Source organism: Hetaerina americana, unplaced genomic scaffold (genome assembly GCF_022747635.1).
Source record: "Hetaerina americana unplaced genomic scaffold, ioHetAmer1.1.p SCAF_78, whole genome shotgun sequence".
In the NCBI taxonomy this organism is placed as follows: domain Eukaryota; kingdom Metazoa; phylum Arthropoda; class Insecta; order Odonata; family Calopterygidae; genus Hetaerina; species Hetaerina americana.
In genome coordinates this window covers 1,774,277-1,783,085 of record NW_027287405.1, presented here as the reverse complement: position 1 = coordinate 1,783,085, position 8,809 = coordinate 1,774,277, and the positions used below count along the sequence as shown (strand labels likewise).

The 8,809-nt window shown below is 42.4% G+C and overlaps 1 long non-coding RNA gene across 1 annotated transcript in view; it reads left to right on the top strand.

The window, feature by feature from the left end:
* The first annotated feature begins 3,773 nt into the window (after positions 1–3,773).
* The window catches only part of LOC139697495 (uncharacterized), a 146,016-nt gene continuing 140,980 nt past the window's right edge, over positions 3,774–8,809 (top strand). The window contains exon 1 of the long non-coding RNA XR_011702786.1: positions 3,774–4,103. This is a non-coding gene — a long non-coding RNA (uncharacterized lncRNA). The remainder of the gene's footprint in view (positions 4,104–8,809) is intronic.

Sequence of the window (8,809 nt, the reverse complement as noted above, 5' to 3'; positions counted from 1 at the left end):
CCTGCGAGACCCAATTAGGATTATTTACACATGATTTACTTTTATCGGGTGAGAGAGGTAGGCAAGTGGATGCCATCTTCTTAGATTTTCAAAAGGCATTTGATAAGGTCCCACATGGTAAACTCATTCATAAATTAAAGGTCGCGGGTATAAACAAGGGCGCCATAAGTTGGGTTAAAGATTTTCTTTCAGAGCGGGAACAGAGGGTAGTCCTTGATGGCGCTAGTTCCGACAGCGTTCGAGTCACGTCGGGGGTACCTCAGGGAAGTGTGATCGGGCCGTTGCTTTTCTTGATTTTTGTTAACGATTTGAACCGCGAAGTGAAAAGTAAAATTAGGATGTTCGCGGATGACACGGTGATCTATCGGGAGATATCTGGGGATGAGGATCGTTTTATTCTAGAGCAGGATTTAGATTGCATTACTAAATGGTGTTCTAACTGGGGATTGACTCTAAATTATAATAAATGTTCAGTGGTAAATTTCTTTAAAAGATCAACGGGATTTGCTTACAAATTAGCTGGAGGTGACCTAGCAGTAGTTGATACGGTAAAATACCTAGGTGTCACATTCACAAAAGACTTAACTTGGGGGACTCACATACGTAAAGTCTGCGGTCAAGCATATAAAAAATTGGGATTCATTAGACGCATTGTCGGCAAAAGTGACTCGAAGGTCAAGGAACGTTGTTACCACGCTCTTGTAAGGCCTCATTTAGAATACGCATGCAGCGTGTGGGATCCGAGTGAAAAAGGTCTCATTCGGGAAATTGAGAAGGTTCAACGCCGGGTAGCCCGTTTTGTAAAAAATTCCTACGATAAAACGCAAAGCGTCACCGAAATGCTCATGGATTTGGGGTGGGAATCATTGGCTGAGAGACGATTCAATGCAAGATTGAAATTATTAAATAAATTTAGATCCGCATGTTTCAGCACCGAGGTCTCGCAAATTATTCGTACTCCTACATACATTAGTCGCTTGGATCATGCATATAAAATTCGGGAAATAGATGCCAGAACTAGCCGACTCAAGGACTCCTTCTTCCCACGGACAATACGGGATAGCAACTGCAGGGTTACAGATAGCAAAAATTCCACTTGCCACCCTCAGCGTCTAAAAAATAATTAGTTGTATTTAAATGCATGCTCTTCCACTAACCTTATGTGTTTTGCTATAATAACCCATTCTTTCCGAATGACTTCATTCATGTTCTGTTCATCTGTTTTTAAGTTTCCCTTTCAATCCCTCGTCCCTCTCCGCGGGGGCAAATTCCTGCTACCTGCAACGTTGGGTCCCATTCCCTGCCTTTTAGAGACTCTTTGGGGGTATAGTGTTTCGTGGTGCATTTTCATGTGGTGTTTCAATTTCTTGCTTGTTGTGTCCTGGCTTCCGTGTTGTAGGATGTCTTTCGTGCTGCATCATGGGGTGCAGTTTTTTAGTTGTTTTGCGGTTTATGTGTTTGCATGAGTATTGGATGAAGGGATTTTTGCATGAGTGTGTGCGCTGCTGTGGGTGTAATTTTCCGTGTTGTTTTTTTTTTGCATGTGGTATTTTTCTTTTTTACGGTTGGTGACCTAACACCCCCCGCCACACGCCCTTGCGGCGGCTTGCGGGGTATTATGTAGATGTAGATGTAGATGAATAGCGTTTTTACTCTGCTGCTAGTAGCCGTAAGATTACATACAGGCATAGTTCTCATTTGCAACCACTACGCCGGCTTGGGACAAGATTACTTGGATGCTATTTCGCTTTGGTGTGTACGATTCCGGACCACGCTCTTGAATAACTGCGATGCATCTTTCCTATACCACTCCAGTGAGTATCCAAAGGATGTTAATAGTATAACACAAAAATTTAAATACAAGAGCTCCGGTGCTAATTTATATGCAATAATTTAGATTTAAACTTGCAGGGAAATAATCAAAAACTTTTAATATATTACCATAGCGCATAGTAAGATATAGGTGTGAAAAATAGCAGGATGGAGGGAATTTTCAATGGCAATGGAATGATAAATAACGTAATGGAGGGTAGAGTGGCAGGCGTGGTTGGGGGAGGAAAAGAGAAGGGAGGCAGAAAGTGTGCTCAATTGAATGAGGGCTTAGTTAGGGTCATGTTGTGTCGTGTTCGGTGAAGAAACTTAGCTGCGGTTAGTCTACGTGATCATTCGAAACCTACCTTGAGATAGACTAGCATCAGTAATAAAAATTGAAAGTTGGCAAGTGCAATGCCCCAATTTCTTATATTAAAATCTTTCCCATTCTTTCCCTTTCCATCGTTAAATGCAACCACTCCCTTACACCACCTGGCAGGTTGCTTTTTTTTACATATATATCTATGCGAAGATGTGTTCACATTCCATTTAGTTGTCCCGTGGTTTCCATTTGTATTTCTTTGAACTGTCCTCGTTCATTAAGCCTTTTCGCGATGGTTGTATATTTGTGTTCACTCTGAAAACTGAAGGGTCATCTGGAGATCATATCCGGTAAACTTGACCGAACAGCCTGTAGTTTACTCATTTTGGCGCTAGCCCTTAGACCGCGGGCGCATATCCACCCCCAGGCACGGAGGTTATGAATATGCGCTGGTATTCTCGCCGGCTGCGAGAGAAAATGATCTGAATTGAATGTGCACTTTGAATCCCATTCCTACAATCACTCGCTGCTACTTTTCTCGATGCTATTGCTTCCGTTCCATTTGACATGTTTTCCTTCTTTGACAGGTTTCAATGGATACCTCACAGCGGGTTACCGCCAAACGTTTGGACACGGGTCTCCCAAACAAGGTGGAATTCCGGGGTAGAGGAAGATTCGGAGTGCATCGGCCAACGGTGACTCCTACCCATTTGCGAAATACTGAAAGGTGGGCCACGAGGGCCACGGGCGACTAGGCCCTCCGTCCTGTCCCAGCGCTCGTGTATTACAGGGACAGGTAGCAGCATTTGAGGGGAGGAGAAGGCGAGGGCGATGGGGAGAGTGCATGAGGGAGCGAGGAAGGAGGGTAGTGGGGGGAAGGAGGGTAGGCGGATGCGGGAGGAGGAGAGGTAGGGGCGGGCGTATGGCGAAGAGGGTTGTAGTAGTGGGAAAGAGGGGGAGGGAATTGGCTCTGGTAGGGGGGAGGAGGAGGACACACGGTCGACACTGTGCGGAGGGCCCCGGATGGGTGGCGGTGGAGGGGGAGTGGAAGGGGTGTCGTGATGTGCAGGGGCGGGAGGGGGAGTGGGAAGGGAGAGAGAGAGAGAGGGAGGTAGGGGGAATTGGAATCGCCGTGGCGAGCAGCGAGCGCTCTTCGGCAGGACGTCACTCAACAGCAGTTCGGCTGTAACCGCTGCGCCGGTTGGGGTACAGGTCTCTTGCCCTCGGCGGTGCGTTTTCAAAGCTGTCCACCCCCTCCCCCCTCTTTTGTCACGATCTTTATGCTCACGCACAGAGCGTCGTCATCCCCCCCCCCTCCTTGCGTCACGCGGGAGCGGACGGACGGACTTGTGGACACGAGAGGGTGTGTGTTGTCATCGGCGCAATAGGACTGTCGTGTTTGTCACCGGCGCTCACCCACATGGTGAAGTGATGATGTTGACCGCACCGTTGAGTGGACTGTGGTGAACTGGTCCGAGCAAAATAAATAGATAGAAAATAAATTGTAGCGAATAAAAGCAAAACTTCCCTCCTCGAGGCGACGTCGCGAAAAATCCCCGCCTCTGCTGCTCCTGGCGCAGTTCTCGTTTGACCTCGGGCTCCTTCGTCGACTTCCGATTGTGTTTTGTTTTCGAACCGGCGCTGTACGTCGGCCGGTGTTATTGTGCTTTCGCGTGGGTGTGGTACCCTCTACCCCGAGCCGACTCCTCTCGTCACACTTCTGTCCCTGGGTAAATAAATGCCTGGTGCTAAAAAAACCGGCGATACTGGAGGACCTCGGGGATTCCATGCTGCTGTTGCAGGGGCTCGCGGCCTGAGGACGGGACAACTCAGCCAAGTGGGAACCCTCGCAATACCTGCCACCACCCCCGCACAGAGAGGGGCGTGTTTTGGTAGTGCGATGTCGGCGACAGCCGTGACGTCACGCTAAGAGGACAACTCATGGGGATGAAATTTGATTAAGTAGAAGGTAAGGTGCTTTACATTCTAAATACTAAATATGACGGGATATATTGCTGTCAGTGATGACCTGAATCTCACATTGAATCGTTGATCAGGAACAAAACATATCCAGACCTAAAAATAAACATATCTACATTTGCGACCTTTTTTGACACATAAAACTCCTCTCAGGATATAAGTTGTCACCATAGATAACCTCTATGAAATGACGTATTTATTTTATTTTATTTTTCTCTTCGGTCGTACTCGTAGAATTTTCTTTACAACTTGCAATGCGTGATATTCGTTGCTAACTTTTGTGCCGAAAACTGAGGCATTTTTAAAAGCGTTTTTTTAATTTTGAAAACATTCCTTTTACCATATAGTTACGATTATATTTTTTAATTGTACAGTTAGTATGCATATCTGCGAATGACGCCATCACCTATCCGGTGAGGTGTTGTCATTATATTGTAAACAATAGACTTTGAAACTCCTATCATTTTCTTTAAATTTGGTTATCAGATGATATGCGAAATAATGTAAATACCTTGCTTGTAAATCCTTTTTTACCGCTTGCATAACAAGACGCCGCACGCAGTATAATATTTTTTTTCCCTGCCATACGTTTTCCAAGTATCAATTTCTGACACGTGTTTTATAATATGACTTCCCTATTTTTAATATGGTTTGACATTTAGTTTTACATGTGTGACAAGACAAGTGCGGGTGTATATATAAACACACAATTGTGTAATGCTATTGATATGTTGTATGTGCGCAAACAAATTCAAACGTTTACAGTTATCTTATCATTAGAGTCCGAAAAATAATGCATTACCTCAAATAGTATATAAGTTTATTATATATTATATAAAATATGTATAATGCTATTATAGTTGCCTAAAACTTTTACTTACAAATAGTTTAGATTACGATATTATTTACCTCATAATACCTTTATCAGTGGCCTATAAGAGAAAGAGTTTGTAAGTATAGGCTAACTTCTCGCAATAAACCTAAGCCATTGTCAATACCTACCTTTACATCGTGCTCTGTAAGTCGCCATGAGGACACGTATGACAATTATTGTTTGGTCACCAGCCATTAATAATTATAGTAATTGATGATCATTGGCATTACGTACGATTATATTTGAACAGTTCAAATATAATATGCGATATTTCCTTCTGTTGTTGTCGTGAAGTTCGTGAGGGTAAAAGGATGCTGTACATGGATTGGTGTATTTGAATTTCCCTTAACTTAAAATTGCGGCCTCTCCTCCCAGTTTAACCAGGAATTACAATAGTACCATGTATTTTAAGTCCTTCAATACACCATTTTCAGTCACTTCTTAAACCAATTGTGGTATAAGGGAGGTTTAAGATTAAGATAGTTATTTGCAATATGGAGTGTAGAAAAAAATACCACAAAACCAAGCAAAATCGTCCAAACTTATAGAATCATTGATTACGAATCAGATGGACATATTATAGCCAGTATATTATAGTATTCAACAGGATAAAATCCCAATAAGTTATAATTAGGTGGATATTTTTTATTATTGGTAGTGCACACAACGTAATCGTTTTGGCGATTGTTGCACATCACGTTGTGTTTGGAAAAGAGATAAACTGTCAAGTTTTGTCGGTTATTCATTTATTTTGCATTAGTCCGTAAACAGCACTTCGGCCTTTACGTTGGACTTTAAACAATGATATAACAAGATTACAATTACATACACCCAAGCCCTAGGTGGGGGAGAAACCACCTCGGGGGACTCGAACCCGCCACCTTTGAGTTGGCAGGCGAGGACATTACCCCGCCACCACCGGTTAGCTAGAATTATTAGTAATATTAGTTATTAGGAGATGCGACCGAGAGCTAGTTAATTAATTTTTATCATAATTGCAAGTTTGTCATTGGTCACATGTTCATCATACGCACATTTACTTGATCCCTCAGTGAACCCGAGCCCACATTCTCGGACTGACGCTCTTAAGCTCTCCCCTCCTTCCAAACCTTGCCCTCCTTTGAACTAAGAGGGGTCTTTGTAACGCCGTGCCCGGATGGTCGCATGGGCCAGTTCTTTACCAAGCTCCCTCAATGAATGTAGGATTTCTCCTAGAACCGCTCCTTCCGCTCAGGTGCTTCCTTTTTTTAATTTAAGTCTCTCTTAGAAGATCATCACGTCTTATAGATCATGTACTTCAAAGAGTGAGTGCGATTTCCGTATAACTCTCGTTTTCCTTTAATTGTCCTGTCTTCGCAAGTGAAGGAGCAATTAAAAAGAAATAACTTCCATACTTGACCCAGGGGTCCTATTTGTGTACCTTTATTTTCTCGTCTCAAAAACGGCTGCCCGTACAAAATTGGTTCCCACCCTTGGATTAAGGCTCTCATAGTTCCCTTTTAACAGAAGTTATCCACCAATTTGAGGTCGGATTAAGGCGATTCATGAAAAGTATTTTGTATTGTTACAACAAATAAGCCGATTTTATAAAAAAACTAGGTATCAATTATATTCTTCTGAAGGTGAATATTTTCCAGTTCTCGTGAATGAAAATTTCAGTTTGGCTTTTTTGTCATTCAAGAAAGTTTATTTTTGTAGAAAGTTTATAGTTTACATCCATAGGAGAGCACTTCAATTCAGGTTTTGAAAAATGTTCAGAGAAAATCCGTCAGATTTTTGAAAATTGCTGCGAGTGAGCCTGACAAGTATATTGGAGGATTTGGGAGCCCCTTGATTGGCTGAGATAGCCTGGAAGAATTTTTGAACGGTGAGGGACACCTGCATTTCCCTGCGGCACAGCCGAATTCTTATGGCACCAAATTACATTTATGGATTCGACCAACGAAATAAAACGAGTGAGATAGGCACAATCACCGACATAGTCACTTATATATTCTTCTCTCGTGATGTACGCAATCATTAAAAACCATCGAACCTAAGCACCCGAATATATTTGCTCAAAGACAAACATTAAATGATTTAAACAATTATTGCATTATGCACATAGGCATGTCGGTGCGTTTATGTGTACTAGTGTCTTTGTTTATGAGCTAATGTATATTCAAATCCTTACATTAACTGACACTTGTGTGAATATGGCTTGTGCCCAACTATCCCAAGCCACATGTCCTTGGGTCAGCTTACCTGTATAAATTTTGATAGTCATTTTCAGCCATTCCGAATCTATATTTTACGGAGACATGTAATCTATCACAGATATTTTAATGAAATATAATGGGAAAGTACGATTACAGTTCTTGAATAAGCAACAATCGACGAGCGGGTTTGCAACTGACACCATTTGGTCCATGTTCAGCTGCTTTCGAATTTAGGTTGATAAAGAGTAGTATGTAACTTTATAAGCAAAGTAACTGCTGCTGCGTGGCCATTAACGACGGTCACCTTAGCCAAAGGCCAAATCAAAGAAAGTGCCGTAGAACTAGTATTTAGCTCGAGCAGTAGCCACACGACGCCGCTCCTGAAGAATCTCGCTGTGACGCGACGTCTTAATGCCAAAATACGTGTATGTTCCGTCTGAACTGAACTCGAAAACAGTCCCTGAACCATTGAAATACCGAGAGGGTGATAAACGCCTTTAATTTCAAAACTGTTAATTGGAACATAATTTTTAATGCTGGAAATCAGTTGGCATAAGATCTTTGATTAGCCTTCGTGAAATTACAAATTCTTCCGATTATAACCCTTAGTTTCATCTTTTAGAAATTATCTTCTCTGTTACTTTTTCTGGGCGTACCCTTTCGAATATAACCACATGATAAAATTGAAACGCCCATGTCTAAGCTGAAGATACACCATCGAGAGAACCAGGGTTCCTGGTAGATTCGCAGCACATCAGTATAACCTATAGGGAATGGAAACTTGATTATGGAGCAGTTCTTGTCACATGGTTGGTCACTTATTCGGTATACTCGGCTGATTAATGCAATGAACGTATGGATTTTCTATCAAATCTCCTTATACCCTTCCTAATTTCCTCTAATCACAATATATAGTATCTTGCAAGCCACCGCCAGGGTGTGTGGCAAGGGATGATTACACACCAGACTGCTTTTGGCATAAAATACTATTCCGCGCTACCGCGGTTGGACAACGTTTCTCTGGCCCCTTATCGTTCGGGTGAAAAATCACATCTTAAATATATCTGTACTAGTCTTAATCTCTCTAATTTTATTTTTGTAATCTCTCCTACCGTAATACGGTGGAGATAATTAGTATTACCCACTATTTATAAGTATATTAGATTCATTAAATAATTCTTGAGTATGAAGCAATCCAAAAAAATATTTCTTTTGCGGTATTTGAAATAATCCGAGGCCTTGATTTGGTTAGCTCGCTGAGTACCCATTTGATTAAGTGATTTCGGGAAATTGAAACTGCAAGTAAATATCACCTACTCATAGGAATATAATTCCCGTTTAGACTTGACTTAACTCCACTGCCTAAAAAGGCAGGTCGGAGGAGACCTGTCTGTTTAATTATCTCTAATTTAAGGTCCCATTCAGAATCCTCCTCCCCACTCTCATCTCAAATTTTAAGGGATAAAGAGACAAGAAATTTCTTCACTCGCGCGTACCGACTTCTCCGCACCGCTAAACGTTGCGTATTTTGTCTTGGCCGTCGCCGCCGTCGCCTAAGGACACACTTCCACCATCGCTCCAAAGCTTCGCCGCTGCTGTCTTCGACTCGCGGTTGCGTCATTT